This window comes from Lampetra fluviatilis, chromosome 7, assembly GCF_964198595.1.
Source record: "Lampetra fluviatilis chromosome 7, kcLamFluv1.1, whole genome shotgun sequence".
Taxonomy (NCBI): domain Eukaryota; kingdom Metazoa; phylum Chordata; class Hyperoartia; order Petromyzontiformes; family Petromyzontidae; genus Lampetra; species Lampetra fluviatilis.
The window spans coordinates 11,668,508-11,685,624 of record NC_136281.1 but is presented as its reverse complement, the minus strand read 5'-3'; the positions used below and the strand labels follow the sequence as shown (position 1 = coordinate 11,685,624).

General features: G+C 45.9%; 2 pseudogenes; both read left to right on the top strand.

Moving 5' to 3' along the window:
- On the top strand, nt 1-1,044 carry LOC144933289 (trace amine-associated receptor 365 pseudogene; annotated as a pseudogene).
- Nucleotides 1,045-16,067: 15,023 nt separating this feature from the next.
- LOC144933288 (trace amine-associated receptor 365 pseudogene) lies at nt 16,068-17,117 on the top strand (annotated as a pseudogene).

Genomic DNA, 17,117 nt, shown 5'->3' with positions numbered 1-17,117 from the left:
ATGGCACAGAGCACGTTGAAACTGAATTCCACCAACCTTACCAACGTCTCGTCTAACAGCTGTGTTCTGAACGCCTTTCAACTGCTGTGCCCGCCGCTAGATTTGTCCTACGCGAGCAGCGTTCTCGTGCAGACTGCGCTCGTCATCTGCATAGTGGCCATCGCTGTTGGCAACACGCTGGTCATCGTGTCCATCGCCTACTTCCGAAAGTTGCAGTCACGCATGAACGTTTTCACGCTGTCCCTGGCGCTCACCGACTTCCTCGTGGGCGTCCTCATCATGCCCTTCAGCATGCTCAAGACCGTGCACAACAACTGTTGGTTCTTCGGCCGATGGTTCTGCAAGATTCACACGAGCCTTGACTATGTCATCTGTACGGTGTCCATCCTGCACATCAGCTGCATCGCATACGACCGCTACAATGCCATCTGCCACCCGCTGTGCTACACGCAACGGGTGAACAGGGCCAAGGTGGTCGTGATGCTGGGCGGCTGCTGGGTGGCTCCTGTCATCTACGTGGCGCCCATAATGCTCGGCTGGAACATCATCGGCATCGAGGAGATAGTGGCGAGCATGACCTGCCCCGACAGCTGCGTCATGTTCAAGAACATTACCTTTACGGTGATGGACACGGTGTGTGCTGTCATTCTGCCTATGATCCTAATGGGGGTGGCGTATGCGAAGATCTACAGGGTAGTGCGCGATCATTCGAGGAGGATTCACTCGCAGCATCCACAGCAGGTGGATGGCAACGCCCTCAAGCGGGAGCACAATGCGACCAAGACACTGGGCCTCATCATGGGAGCCTTCTGCGTGTGCTGGCTGCCATACTGCGTGGTGAATGTGGTGGACGTATTCAATAACTATCAGACTAGTGGGTGGGTGTGGAGCGTCGTCACGTGGCTGGGATACATCAACTCCGGCTTCAACCCCGTGCTCTACGCACTCTTTAGCCGACCATTCCGACGAGCATTCGCAATTGTCCTGAGCAAGAGGATTTTCACCTCGGACACAAGAAATATGGATCTTTTCAGAGAAGATTAATTTGGAATCCAGGGATAAAACAGTTTACTCACCTACCATCAATACCCATTGTGACCAAGAAGAATATTTTTTGCACAGATGGCAGGTTACTGAAAGATTATGTAAGGGTGTGCTTTAAAGGAAATTTTGATAGCATAAAAAGCAGGAAACGAGACTCAGCGATTCACCAGGAGTGATGCACTAAAAACAACAATGGAATGATTCATGAATAGAATTGTGACCCTTCCACTAAATCTCCGTGGAGGGGTGGATGCGTAAACCAGTCAACAGCGCAAATGTGAAGTGGCAACCAAGGCAAAAAGTGGTAAAAGGCAAGAATGGTAAGATCTTTATGGACAAAGAAACAAAAAAATAGATGGACTGAGCATTGTGATAGTACTATTACATCGATTAACAGTGCAGACTGATAGGTATTTGGTGGAACTTGATGTTCAGGCTTATACTGGTAGGAACGAAGTGGACCAGACCACCAATAGATTATATCGTCCGACCGTTTGTCCGTCCGTCCGTCCGCGTCCGTTTGTCCGTCCGTCCGCGTCCGTTTGTCCGTCCGTCCGTCCGCGTCCGTTTGTCCGTCCGACAAGATGGCCGCCCGCTCCCCCTGCGCGTGTGTGTGTGTGCGTGTGTGTTTGCGTGCGTGCGTGTGTGTGCGTGTGTATGCGCGTGTGTGTGCGTGTGTGTGCGTGTCTGTGTGTGCGTGCGTGTGTGTATATGTGTGACTGTGTGCGTGTGTGTGCGTGCGTGTGTGCGTGTCCGGCCCACTCGAGCGGCGTGATGAATGGGCGCTATTGGGCTTCGGATCGTTATTCACGGCGAACTGGAAGCGTAGCAACACAACTTCATTACGTGTGCGTGTGCGTGCGTGCATGTATGTGTGTGTGCGTGCGGTGTGTGTGCGTGTGTGTGTGCGTGTGTACGTTTATGCGCGTGTGTGCGCGTGTGCGTGCGGTCGATATCCCTGTACCGGTATTAGTATTATTCCTACCAGCCCACCCCGCAGGGTCCTGTTTCTGGTAAAAGAGCGAATGTCCATGAACACGAAATAAGTTTTTAGTCCATCAGCATATCGGCCTTGCAGACTGATTTCAAAAATTAGCATTTATTTCAGCATGTAAACCTCGGACAGGTTAATGTTCCCATTTATCTTGGGGACTTTTTCTCAATTTGTGATCTCGTAAGGCTGGATACACATTACTCTTTAACGTTATTTGACGTGGAACCCTTAACATTGCAAGTGCTTGGTGTTATGAGACTTTTGGATCTAATTATTGTATACAATTCCGTATAATATATTTAAATCGCACAATGTGCGTTTATTTGCAATAGTGTTTGCAGTAAAAAGTTGTATTTGAAAACGACGGACTGAACATTTCAAAGGTCGGCCAAAACGATTTTATGTACAGGGTGGTCCAGATGTCTTGTGACCGCCATTTAGGGGTAAATTAATACTGGTAGGAACGAAGTGGACCAGACCACCAATAGATTATACTGGTAGGAACGAAGTGGACCAGACCACCAATAGATTATATCGTCCGACCGTTTGTCCGTCCGTCCGTCCGCGTCCGTTTGTCCGTCCGTCCGTCCGCGTCCGTTTGTCCGTCCGTTCGTCCGACAAGATGGCCGCCCGCTCCCCCTGCGCGTGTGTGTGTGTGTGCGTGTGTGTTTGCGTGCGTGCGTGTGTGTGCGTGCGTGTGTGCGTGTCCGGCCCACTCGAGCGGCGTGATGAATGGGCGCTATTGGGCTTCGGATCGTTATTCACGGCGAACTGGAAGCGTAGCAACACAACTTCATTACGTGTGCGTGTGCGTGCGTGCATGTATGTGTGTGTGCGTGCGGTGTGTGTGCGTGTGTGTGTGCGTGTGTACGTTTATGCGCGTGTGTGCGCGTGTGCGTGTGTGTGCGGTCGATATCCCTGTACCGGTATTAGTATTATTCCTACCAGCCCACCCCGCAGGGTCCTGTTAGCAGAGAAAGCAAGATAAACAATAGGCTGATTTATAACTGTTCCATAGATTTCCAGAAAGCATTTGATTCGACTAAGCAATAAATAACGTGGGAAACATTGAGATCATACGGCGTAAGGGGACTAATGGCCACGGGAGGTAATGACAGGGGCATAATTAGTGAGTGGGTAGACCGGTGGCTACGGGAATGTTCGAGAAGGGAGCGTGGTCAGGTGACGGAAGAGGACGGTGGAGTCTGCCGATAGAGGGAGCGTCCACAATCAGCGAGAATGATCGAGAAGGCGGGAGTGGCCTCGTGTTGGTGTTGCAGTTGGGGTCTTCGCCTGATATCAAGTGAACGTGTCTTCAATCAAGTGCCATCTCAAGAGAAGTGTGTCAAGTCGTTCGCGAGGTGTTGCTGAATGATGAGCACCTATGATCCATTGCTGTTTAAATTACATGAGCGGACGTGTGCACGCGGGGACTTACAATGCCTCATTTGTGTTGCTGCTGATTTGGCAGCGGTGCACAAGCACAATGTACAAAATATCTCCGGACATACGTCAATAATGCTAAAAAAATAGGTTACATTTCGAGCAATGGTACTTGTTCATAAAATGTCAATATAGAAACAGAGTGGATGGTACGGGAGGCTGCATTCTGCACCATGGGGCCTGAACAAATTTTAATGTTAAACTTTTTTCTCATGATCAGTTTCTAAATTGCTAAATGAACAGCTATGTAAAAGGATATATTGAGTAACAAACCATTCAATAACCAAAACAAATATTGCGAAATAAACTAATATATTTAGAAGGTTGATTTTATGTATACAGGGTGTTTACAAAAGATGGACCCAATTTGAAATCGCTTTATCTCCGCAACCACGAACCACCCGTGCATGAAGCTTTTACCACTTGAAAGGGCGGGACATAGAGTTTCAAATGATTACCGCTCGATGCCTCTTCCAGCGCACAAACAGCCCCTAGCCTCAGTCATTCGCAAGATGGCGACCCCGCAACACAAGGCGTTTTGCGTTCTGCAGTTCAGCAAGACTGAATCCGTAATTGCGGTGCAGCGTGCGTTGATCCGCCAATGTCAAAAAGCATGGTGGCACAAAAGACCGTGTTTTTGTGCCACCATTAGCGACTGATCTGGATGACCTCAAAAACAGAATCACGGCAGCGGTGACTTGAGTGGAAGAAGACACTTTGAGAGGCGTTTGGGACGAATTCAACTATCTTCTCGATGTCGTCCGTACAGCAGGTGGAGGGCACATAGAGCATTTATAAAATGGTTAGTAAAACTTGATAACTCGTTAAACCGTTTGTAACTTTTTGTGTAATTGTAACATGTTGCCATAGTGAAATATACTGCTTTGAAATTGGGTCCATCTCTTTCAAACACACTGTATTTTAAGAATTTGTGATGATTTCCTTATTCGTCTGTTACCAAACAGCTACTGTTAGGTTGTGGTGGTGCCACCGTCTGAGCTTCGACCGCCGCATCACCACACAGATCTGGAGGGTTGAGTGCTGACTGTGCAACAGCAGAGTGACGTTGCAGAAGGAAGATGGGAAGATATGGCATGGTCAATTAGCCACGATGACCTCTTGACTGATTTTTTAAAAGCCATAATTAGCGTCGTGTGATTCAGTGGAAAGGCTTAAGGCTCCAAGGGCTAAACAGAGGCCAGTCTGTCGAGATTTGTATAGCCCAGCAAACACGAGAAACGTCCCAAGTCACCATCACCATGTTTTTTTTATTACTCCGTACATTTATATAAATATAACATCACCTCTCAGCTTAACATTAAGTTATACCTAATTAAAACGCCCGTAGGGTCCGCTGAATCTTAACAACACGTGCTCCCTCAAAGGCCCTTTGGAGATGTCTCTTGGGTGCGATTTTGTTGGATGAAGACCTCTCGAGGCGTCACACCTCACTCCCTAATTGTGCCCGAGCACTTGTGTGGGAGGCACCGGCTACTGCTCATTAAGTATGGACAGAAAATGCCATCTTGATGCTTATGCGGAATTTACAAGCGAACAGGAGCTCCGCGTGTTTGTTTCTATTTTCCATCTCGATGTTGTGTCTATCCTCCATGTCTTTCCGTACTCCGATCCATATATATATACAACTCTGTCTCTTTGTGTGTGTCTTTCTCTCTCTCTTTGCGTCTCTCTCTGTCTGTCTCTTTGTGTTTGTATTCTTCCACGTATTTCTACATTTAAATCTTCGTGCCATAGTCTGAATGAAAGGGATGCATTTCCTATTACCATTGCGCCTACCCTTTGAAGATTATGAAAATACGTTTTATACTGGACACGTGGAATTGTATTAAGTAATTCAAGCATTCACAAACCGATGCTTAAATAAGACATTCAGGAGAAAACACAGACTTACAGAAACGAGACAGCTATGGTCAGATTGCATGTGGAAAGTACGAGTTTAAAATGTGAGGCAGACGAGGTGACACGCTTTTGCGAACGTTTCCCATAGTGGCATTCGAAAATATGTTCTCAGATTTGCTGAGTATATTTTCACTCAAACTCCCAATAGGAATAGGCTCCAGCAAATGTTATCAAGAACATCATAAAGAAAGTTGCAGAGTTGGGGCTCAGGAAAAATACTAGATCAGCAAAGCAACGGGCATGTCTTACAAGTTTGATACGCATTTGGAGATACCTCTTAGAGGGGCACAACTCGAAACCACTGCAGAGTATGTGTACCTTGGACAGCTGCTGAAGGAGGACCATGAGATGTGGATGAGAGTAGAAATCTGAACTTGATTATAAAAAGTTAAATTACAATGGGCCTAAAGAAGATCGTGCATAATCAGTGTGTCGTACCTGCTTTGACGCATGGTTCAGAATCATGGTCAGTAACGAAACAGTTGACTAAAACATAAAGAGGGACGCGTGGATGAGAGAATAAATGCAGGTTAATGGCATCGTTCAAACTCTTTATAAACCTAAGTTGGCTTGAGCACGAGTCGTCGCTAGACGGTGGTCAAGAATAATAACAACGAGGTGGCAGCCAAATTAGCTTGTTCGAGAGGACGTCTGCCCAAGAGATGGAGCGAAGAGATCGGTTCCTGTCCAGGCGCTGGGTGGATTGTTTAATCGCACGATCGTGAGAGGTGGCCAGTGGCTTGGGGAGGCCTTCACTCAGCGGTGTATTGATCATGGCTGGTTGTGATGATGAGCACGCGACTAAAGGCAACGTTGAAAGTGAGGCTGACCCTGCCCGTGGAGTGACACCAATCAACCATCCGGGTCACTACGTTTGGAGGGCACAGATTCGCCCCGATAACTAAACGCCTCCATCTACTCCCGCATCAATTCAGGATCAAGTTTCAGCTTCCATCACTCTCTATAACAGTGGTTCGTAACCTGGGGTGCACGTTGCACCCCCTCGGGGTGCGAGATGCCCTTTCTGAGATATGTCAGATTTATTTTAGAAGGTGAATCATCGAAAGAAAAATTAAGCACGGGCACGTAGGTACAACTACTTTGTTTCATCAAACCGAAAGAACTAAGAGTATGCATTCATTAGTATGATACATTTACTTTTACGACGGAGAACCAAAGGTCTGCAAGGCTACAGCAAAGGTTAAGAACCACTGCTCTATAGGATCCTCCATCAACTCGCGCTCATCCACCTTCCCATCCCGCTTTCTGTTTGGTAGCGCATTTCCATTGACGTCATGCTTCTCAGTCGACGTGAAACACAAGGCGAAGGAAGGTGGTGGTAGTGGTGGTGATGAAGATGCGTTCATGGTCCTCGTCAAGACTGGAGCTCAAGCCCCCCGCAGCAGAACATCGCCTACGCTCCATCAACTGCCCCACACACAGTCCACGCACACACGCACACTATCTCGCGTTTAGTTACAACAACATGAACAACAAACCGGCGCTGTTTGCCCTACATGTATTCCTACACCTGTTCGCCCAGAAACGTCGCAAGACTCGTTTAATTAGGCGCCTCGTTCAGTCCCTGTCGACGAGGTGACTCTTCATCCTCATTGAATCCCATGGCCAATTGAGCACCCCCACCACCCACCCCCCCACCCCCGAGTTGTCGATCTGCAGAGTTTGAAGCGATAATTGGGTTCCCCGCTGGCGCGAGACGCGGAACGCTTCGAGACGGCGCGGATATAAATCAGCGGGAGGAGGAGGCGGCGGCGGCGTCACGCAGGTGAGTGACTGCACACACACATAGGTGAGCGAGAAGAGACGCACGGAAGAGAGTGACACAGCGCTCTGCGCGTCTGTGCGCGGGCACAGGTGAGTTCCTGCACACACACAGGTGAAAGGCTGCACACACACATACACACGGATGAGTGGATGCACACACTGCAACAAACAGGAGAAACGTGATTCGATATCAGAGGAGTGCAAACTCACGTGCAGACGTCGACTATGCCGTTCGTCATCGTAATCATCATCATCACCTCTCTGTGGTCGATAACGCCAATAAGTGCTACGTTGAGGAATGGTTCCATGGGTGGACTCGTCGTCACCGCTGGCCGAGGAGTTTATCTCAAGGAAGCAGGAATCCACTTCAGCTCGGTCAGTTGATTGCAGGCAAGGCCCATTGACCTCTCTCATTGGCGACCCTTCGACTTGTTTGTCTACACTCATGGGTTAGTCGAATAGAGGCGGTCGTGAGTGAGTAATGAACAAGTATAACCCGTAAAAACAAAGTTTTTCACTATAAATCCTTTATATGCGTGGCGGCTAGAGTCCTCTCGTCCTCTGGCTTGAGATGGCTGCCACCTATGGGTCAGATGATTGCATGGCACCATTAAGCAATTGGTAATTAAATATAATATTTTTGTCCTAAAACGTACAATTTTGGAAATATTTTTAACGAACATTAATTGTCACGCACAACGAGTCTGTGTGGAAAATGTCAGCTCGATTGGATCACGGGAAGTGGGTTAAAAAACGACCGAAAGATTTGCACGGTCGTAAGCAAGCAAGCAAGTTAACTTAATATAAAGGATTTAAAAATCGCGCGACGTTCCAGCAGAGTGATAAAGTTGGAATGTTGCACAATTGGAGTTGAGTCGATGTTGTTTTTCAGGCGAACAATCAACAAGTTCACCCGAGTATCTCCCCTCCCGCAGATGAGGTCCAACACTTTTAACGTTTTCATTTTCGAATCGAGGTCTACGAAATGTTATAATTAGAGGTTTGAAGGGCGTTTAAAATAAATGTGACATCCGATTTTAATATTAACTTTACCTTCACTATGAACCCATTATATACACCAATAACTCATTATATACAACATAAACCCATTACACCACGAACCAATTACATACATTATGAACCCATTACAACATGAACCTATTACGAACATGAAACCATTACACCAAGAACACTTTACATGCAACATAAACATGCACCATGAACCCATTACATACACCATGCGTGAATCGATACACGTGGATTCCTGCTCACACACTCATCGATGAAACTGAAGTGAATTATTTGGTGATTTTGCGTTGGTGTGCCATTCAGACTCTGTCTTCTCGACAGACCTGTTATCCACCTGAGGACGGCTGCTTGCGTTGTGGCCGAAACGTAGTGAGAATTATTTTATTATGTTTTATTTTTATTATTTTATTATTTCCATTCTACGTGACTTTTCCGAAAGAACCAAGAAGAACAATCTGCGTCTGTTGCCTACCCCTAACGCTGCCACTGAACACAGTGAAGTTTCCATTTCAACCGTGCTCCTGCTGATCGCTGACACATGAATTTGCCCAAGAGTGTGAACGCGTCGGTTATCATTATTGATCCTGAGCCGTCAATCTCTTCCAACATCTCTCAATTCGGCAGAGACCTCCAAACGCCACTTGTTCAACATCTCCCCACAGCGGCCACTTCCTTGTTTTCTGGGACTCTTACGAATGCCGTCTCTTGCATCGACTACCGCACTATTGCCTTCCAAAAATCCCTCGCCCTCTAACACCGAAAGAAGCAGAATTTCACCATCACACATCTCACTCGTACCCTTAAATAAGACAACATCGCTCCAATGTTCGTGTTCTTTCACTGGCTCCAGCCCAGTATCACGTCTGCCACAAGACTGCTCTCACTGTGTTCAAAAGCATCCATTGAATCTCCTCTGCAATTATATTCGCGGTGTTTTCTTTTCCCCCGATTCGCGTTGTGTTTTGTTTGCCACCGTTAATTGCGTGGTTTGTAAGTTGCGCAATGTTCCCTCAGGCGTCCCTTCACCCTCTCCTCAACGTTGTTTTCGATGCCGCTGCACCCCCCGCCACCCTTGTCAAATAGCAAATCAAAATAAATGTATACTCAATCTTCTCCGTCTCACGTGTTCTCCACTTACAGCAACCGGGGCCCTCTCTGCAACTCCCACAGTGGCACGTCGCCACGCACCCTCGTCCTGCGGCCGCCTCGCTAACAAGTCCCCGTTCAAGTTTAAACTCAAGACCTCCCTCTTTTCCGTATATGGCTGTCTCTCAAGTGTCTTCCTTCGCACTTGTTTTAACCAGAATGTACATCTCGTTTGTACGTCTCTTCCCCTGCCACCTCCCAAGAAAGATTAAACAAAATCCTCCTCTGTCTGCACGTCACCCTGAGATGCGCTCGTATTTAGACGTTTTATGAATAGACACTAAATGTGAACTTCCTAAACAGACGGCACATCAGCCAGCCACTCACCTGGGGTGACTACTGCACCCTAAGGCACACAATTACAGACGCACACACACATGGAGACACACAGAGACATAGAGACACATGTAGACACGGAGACACATGCACACACATGGAGACACGCTGAGACACGGAGACACACACAGAGACACTGATACGCTCAGAGACACGAATACACTCACACAGATATACGGAGATGCTCAGAGATATAGAGACACACAGATATGGAGACCCACACACAGACACAGAAACACACAGACACACGGACACGAATACAGACACATGGAGAAACACACACAGACATGGAGACATTGAAGAATTATATTCATGCAGTTGGGCAAATTCTCGTCACGGATTTTGGCAGTGCCACTTTCTTTTCTTGTTCTTGGTGAGATCAGTCCAAGCGAGGGATATCGTATTATCTCCTTTTCTCTCTCCACTACAACGCATTCGCACTCACCCCCAGTGAGTGTTGGTTCGGTGTGCCGCGAAGATTAATCGGGCTCGAAATTGTGTGCTGTGCCGTGCAGTGAAAGTAGGTTAATAAACACTGCAGTGCACAGCAAAGACAAAGATGCCCCGCATAGCCTTAACAGACTGGCGGAGCAAGTGTTGTTAGCGAGCACCTACGAAGGCCGGCACGGCACACGAGGGAGTGGGTGGCCAGCACCACGCCCGGCCGCCTTTGTCTCTCCAGTGGTCGATGTTTACTACAAACCGCATCAGGTACTCGTTTGAGGCTGAGTCGACCTATGAGAGGCCCAGGACCGGTTCAGATAATCGTCACTGGGTGTTGGTGGCAGTGAGCGGGAATCGAACTCGGGCTAGCCAGGTTCGTAGCGCAGCGTAGCGCTAACCGCTGCACCACCGCTCCCCACGGCACCACCACCGCTCCCCACGGCACTAGCAGCAGCATTGCTGCCGCCGCATCGGGGAGAGGTCGCGGTCAGCGCGAGCATGCGAGGGCTTCTCTGGTCCAGACCATTTAGATCAACGATATATTGGGGCATTATTTTATTTTTATTTTAAAATAACAAAGTGTTCACGTTTGACCGTGTTTTGTTTCGTTAAACGTTCCGCTAGCGTTCCTCATTGTTTGTGGAACAGATGCTCTCGAGTATAATGTATATATACTGCACATATTAAGATACATATGATGCTTGTGTCACGCTGTTCTTGCGCAGTGTCTTGAGCTGCAGTTATATTTAGATGTTATATACATCCAAATTGTATTTGCATGTGGAGCAATAAGGGATTTCTGAAGAAAATTTTATAAAACGAGGCAGAGTTGGAGGGCCGGTGAAGAATTTTTGAAAGCTGATCGAATGTATGTTGAACTTCTTTCGCACCGTGCATAGCCAAGCGGTGCTAAAAGGAGGTGCGGGGGAAGGACAGCCGCAGGAATGATCGATGTATCAGTGAAGAACTCTTAATGGGCGGTTTCAAGAGAGTGCTTTAATTGGAGTAGCGAAGACCTCATTCCAGCGGTTCTCAAACTTGTGGCCTCTGGACCGCTCAGCCGATGCAAACATTTCCGAGGTCCACCCAGCCCACCCACCCCTGGTGACAAAACGCACTCACTTCTCTCTCTAAATATCACTAATACTAAATTATTCATATTATTGGAACATACAGATGTTTAAACGCAGCTATAAGTCTTTTTGTGGGGGTGGGGGGGGGCGTTTAGATCTTAGAATTAGGGTAGATTAATCTGGGTAGTTTACCTAACTTCATTTTTTAATTATATATCATCAGTAAAATATGAATGTCCAAAACAAAAGGTATAAACGTTGCGACTATTTCCGGATCAACCTACATTTGCAACACAGCCACGCAGACCACCTGGAGAATAGTCACGGACCATCGGTGGAGCGGGGACTGCACTCTGACAAGCCACTGCCTAAGACAGACCCCAGTAGTTTGTGGACAGGCAGGAATATCCAATATCCCATTATATCGTTTATTTTGTTTAGATTGCGTAAATATAAATGCGTCTTTAAACCCGCCACCACCCAACACAACCAATTAGTAAGGTTTGTCGCGTAAACACAAATGCTATTTAGTGACTAGTTCAGCACACCGGTGTGTTGGAGAGTAAACCCACAACATTTACCATTCGAGTCCTTTGATGTTTCGCCATTAATTACAATCAACCGCATCAGGCGATAGCTATAACTGTGGATAAATCCTTCTGTAGCTATCATAAAGATTAAACATATTTGTATTTCTCTCAATTTCAAAAGATTATTCTTGGCCAGTCGTAATTAGTTTAGAACAAAATCTTAACATTATATATAAAACAAAAATTGAATGTCATTGTTGGTACGCGTGTTCTTCAACTGCCGACAGTTGTATTAAGGAGTCTTTCACATTTCTTTAACACGCTTCTTTAACATATTTAATCTCACTCCTAAGTTTTATTCACTTCCACTTCCATGGTGAACTGGATGGATGGGTTTTGCGAGTTGAGATAACTTAGAAATTCATTAAGTGTACTATTACCGTGTGGCCAGACCACCAATCTATCATCCACATGTCCAAACCAACTAGAGGCTTTAGTATACGTGAAGATAGTGATTTTGATTAAATCTTCCATGTACAGATTCACAAACGCAGTAGCAAAAGAGAGCCCATTGCTGTTCCTTCCTTTTGTTTATAAAAATCACCTCTACGTAAGAAATAGGTGTTGTTTAGACAATGCTCAGCTAATCGTGGGATATCTTTGTGTTAACCTGTTTAGTTATCAGAGTAGCGAGTCATTTGATAGACTCGTTCACCGGAACCCTCTTGAACAGAGAAGTTACATAAAAACTTACCAGAATATCATTCGGGTTAAGCTTAATATCTGTAATTATATTTACAAGATGTTCTTGTATTTACAAGAGTTTTTTAATGAATGCGAAGGTCCTGCTGATATAGGGCTGTATTTGTTTGTTTCGTATTGTGCTCATTTGTATGTGGCAGAGCCTATTGTACTATGGGTCTTAACGGGACATCAGGTTTGTGAATCTTTGGCAACCCATAAAGTCGTTGTGGTTTTGACGCCCTTTGTTTCAACAGGTATTGCTCTTCCTTGGGAATGAATGACTTGGCAATGATTGCAGTCGTCTTGCGTTCCAAGGCATTGGTTGGATGTCGTCTAATTTTAAGGTAGGTACCTTCGTGCAGTAAATCTCTGATTGTATTATTTTAATCCTCACGAGGCATCACAACAGTTGATCGCCCCTTATCAGAAGCAAGAATTTTGATATATTTATTTGCTTCCAATTTCCTTAAGGCTTTTGCCTCAATGAGACTAATATTTGTTCTTGTCAATTTACCCTTCTCAATTGTTTTAGCAACTCTTCACTTAAAGCTTTTGTGACTGCAGGAATTCATATTCTTTGGGTCTTTCGGTAAAGTCACGTAAATAGGTACAAATAACTAAAAATAATACATATAAAATAAACCAAAAACTACGACGTTTCGATCACAACACAAGCGATCATCATCAGTGGAAAGAGGAGAAAAGCTGCTGAATGCAAACTGTTTTATATGGTGGAGTCCTCGGGTCATAAATGAAGTGGGCGGGGCTAGTGATGTTAATGTGAGAGATTAGCATGTTAATGTGAGAAATTAGCGTGTTAATGTGAGATCGGAGAGCGGCCTGCGTGACGAGTGCACGGGTGGCTATGTTAATGTAAGAGATTAGCATGTTAATGAGAGATTAGCATGTTAATGTAACAGATTAGCATGTTAATGTGAGATCGCAGAGCGGCCTGCGTGACGAGTGCGCGGGTGGCTATGTTAATGTAAGAGATTAGCATGTTAATGTGACAGATTCGCATGCTAATGTGAGAGATTATCATGTTAATGCGAGAGATTAGCATGTTAATGTGAGAGATTGGCATGTTAATGTGAGAGATTAGCATGTTAATGTGAGAGATTAGCATGTTAATGTGAGAGATTAGCATGTTAATGTGACAGATTCGCATTTTAATGTGAGAGATTAGCATGTTAATGCGAGAGATTAGCATGTTAATGTGAGAGATTAGCATGTTAATGTGAGAGATTAGCATGTTAATTTGAGAGATTAGCATGTTAATGTGAGAGATTAGCATGTTAATGTGAGAGATTAGCATGTTAATGTGAGAGATTAGCATGTTAATGTGACAGATTCGCATGTTAATGTGAGAGATTAGCATGTTAATGCGAGAGATTAGCATGTTAATGTGAGAGATTAGCATGTTAATGTGAGAGATTAGCATGTTAATGTGAGAGATTAGCATGTTAATGTGAGAGATTAACATGTTAATGTGAGAGATTAGCATGTTAAAGTGAGAGATTAGCATGTTAATGTGAGATCGCAGAGCCACCGTGACGTAGAGGTCTGCGTCTGGAGGTGGCCATGTTGGCGCGATAAATTCAACCTGTTCATGTGAAATCGGAGAGCCGAAGCCACGGGGAAAAAATAAAAAATAAACATCGGAAGGTGGCAGGATGGGAACGTCACAGCCAGTTAAGACTCAAACTGGTTGATGACGTATTTCCAATTCGTTCATGAAGCCATCCATATATACAGACACAGACACAATTTCAACCGGGGAGATGGGTACAAACTAAGCAATCAATTCAGCAGCTTTCCCCCTCTTTCCTCCTGATGACGATCATCTTGTGTTGTGATCGAAACGTCGTAGTTTTTTTGTTTATTTTATTTTTATTATTTTTATTAATTTGTACCTATCTACGTGACTTTACCGAAAGACACAAATAATATTTTAGCAACCTAATTCCTATCATTTCAGCTTGATTATGTGAGAGACGTCGAACTGCTGAATCCACTTCACCAATTATCTCATCGACAGGACAATCGTTGGTCTCTTCAATGTTGGTAATGTTGATAACCGTTTTGTTTTTAATACGTCGATGGGGATTAACTTTGAGCAGCCAATAATAGGTATTTCAATGTTTGGGGCCCACAAAACAGAAGAATGTACATCGATAATGTATGTTCATTAACTGTGAATAACCCTCTTCTTGGTTCTTTCGGTAAAGTCACGTAGAAGGGAAGTAATAAAATAATAAAAAACAAAACATTATAAAATAATTCTCACGACGTTTCGGCCACAACGCAAGCAGCCGTCCTCAGGTTGCTTGCGTTGTGGCCGAAACGTCGTGAGAATTATTTTATTATGTTTTGTTTTTTATTATTTTATTATTTTATTACTTCCCTTCTACGTGACTTTACCGAAAGAACCAAGAAGATGAATCCCTGCAGTCACGAAAGCTTTAAATCGAAATTTAAATGTGAATAACCCATCCAATAATTCTGGATGTCCATTGTAATTTATATTACGACATTAACCCCCCCCCGCCCCCCCCCCCCCATCTGGGTTTCGCACCTGATTGGCTCCCTGTGACGACATCACATTTAACCCACCTGTTTTTAAGACCGTGACAGGAGGAATTCTCCACAATTCTCGCTGTCGCCTGATGAGGCTGGTGAGAATTACCGGTCGTAACGTCACAGTACTCCAATTGTCAATGTTGTGGGTTTACTCTCCAACACACCGGTGTGCTGAACTAGTAAATTATTGCCATATTTTGTTCACGTGACAAACCTTACCACCAATCGGCTATGTCGGATGGTGGTTTAACGGCGCATTATATTTACGCGCTCTTACCCAAAAAAAACCCTCTTACATACTATGGAAAATATTGGTCGCGAAAGCCTACGTGTTAACCGAGCCAATATTCCAATCAGCTGCGACCATACGCCTCCAACAGCTGTACGCTGCATGTCGTATGAAACGTTGCTGGTCGCCGTGTCGCTCTTCCTATTCTCGAACGATCATAATTTTATTTTTGCTCTTTTCTTCATCATATTTTCCAATTGTTCTCATGTCATTTTTTTATTCTTGCAGTGCGCAGTGTATCCTCTAGCGTCAGAGAACACATTCTGAAGTCAATTCAAAATACCTCTTTTCAACACTAGGGTATAATTTTTACGTGCTCCTGCCAAGGGTGTTCATTTCACGTAATATGCATTTCTAAACAACGTAAAACTCTAAAATGAAACAAAATTATCATTTTAAAAGCGAAAACATTTAACAATATGGGTTCTTTGTGCAGTCATTGTTGACTGGGCAAGGTCCCCTGTCGCGCCTTGATACAGTTGAGAACCCAGTTTAATAATGGGCGGCTCAAATCCAAATTTCAATCCAAGATCTCAGCAGTGCTGGCACAGCGCTTTGACATGACGAATTAGCCCCCTGGGGCACGACTGAGAATCATTCACAGAACGTCATCCAGCGGCGAGTGCACTCAGCTTTAGCAGGTCCTGAACATCGCGCCAATGCTTCTCCACTCTGCTACACCACGTGTGAGCTGCATGTAACATTAGACAATGGCACAGAGCACGATGGAGCCAAACTTCACCAACATCGCCAACCTCACCAACACCTCCTCCGGTAGCTGCGTTCTCAACGCCTTCCAGCTGATGTGTCCCCCGCCCGAGATGTCCTACGCGAGCAGCGTTATCGTGCAGACTGCGCTCGTCATCTGCATAGTGGCCATCGCTGTTGGCAACACGCTGGTCATCGCGTCCATTGCCTATTTTCGAGAGTTGCAGTCACGCATGAACGTCTTCACGCTGTCCCTGGCGCTCGCCGACTTACTCGTGGGCGTCCTCATCATGCCCTTCAGCATGCTCAAGACCGTGCACAATTGCTGGTTCTTCGGCCGATGGTTCTGCAAGATTCACACGAGCCTCGACTACATCTTCTCCACGGCATCCATCGTTCACATCAGTTGCATCGCATACGACCGCTACAATGCCATCTGCCACCCGCTGTGCTACACGCAACGGGTGAACAGGGTCAAGGTGGTCGTGATGTTGGGCGGCTGCTGGGTGGCTCCTGTCATCTACGTGGCGCCCATAATGCTCGGCTGGAACATCATCGGCATCGAGGAGATAGTGGCGAGCATGACCTGCCCCGACAGCTGCGTCATGTTCAAGAACACTACCTTTGTGATTCTGGACACGGTGTGTGCCTTCATGGTGCCCATGTCCATCATGGGGGTGGCGTATGGGAAGATCTACAAGGTCGCGCGCGATCAGTCGAGGAGGGTTCACTCGCAGCACCAACAGCAGGTGGATGGCAACGCCCTCAAGCGGGAGCACAATGCCACCAAGACACTGGGCCTCATCATGGGGGCCTTCTTTCTGTGCTGGCTGCCGTACATCGTGGTGAGCCTGGTGGACGTGTTCGTCCACTTCCAGACAAGTGGGGAGGTGTGGAGCGTCGTCGTGTGGCTGGGATACATCAACTCCGGCTTCAACCCCGTGCTCTACGCACTCTTTAACCGACCATTCCGACGAGCATTCGCGATCATCATCAGCAAGAGGATTTTTACCTCGGACAAAAGAAATATGGATCTTTCCAGAGAGGATTAA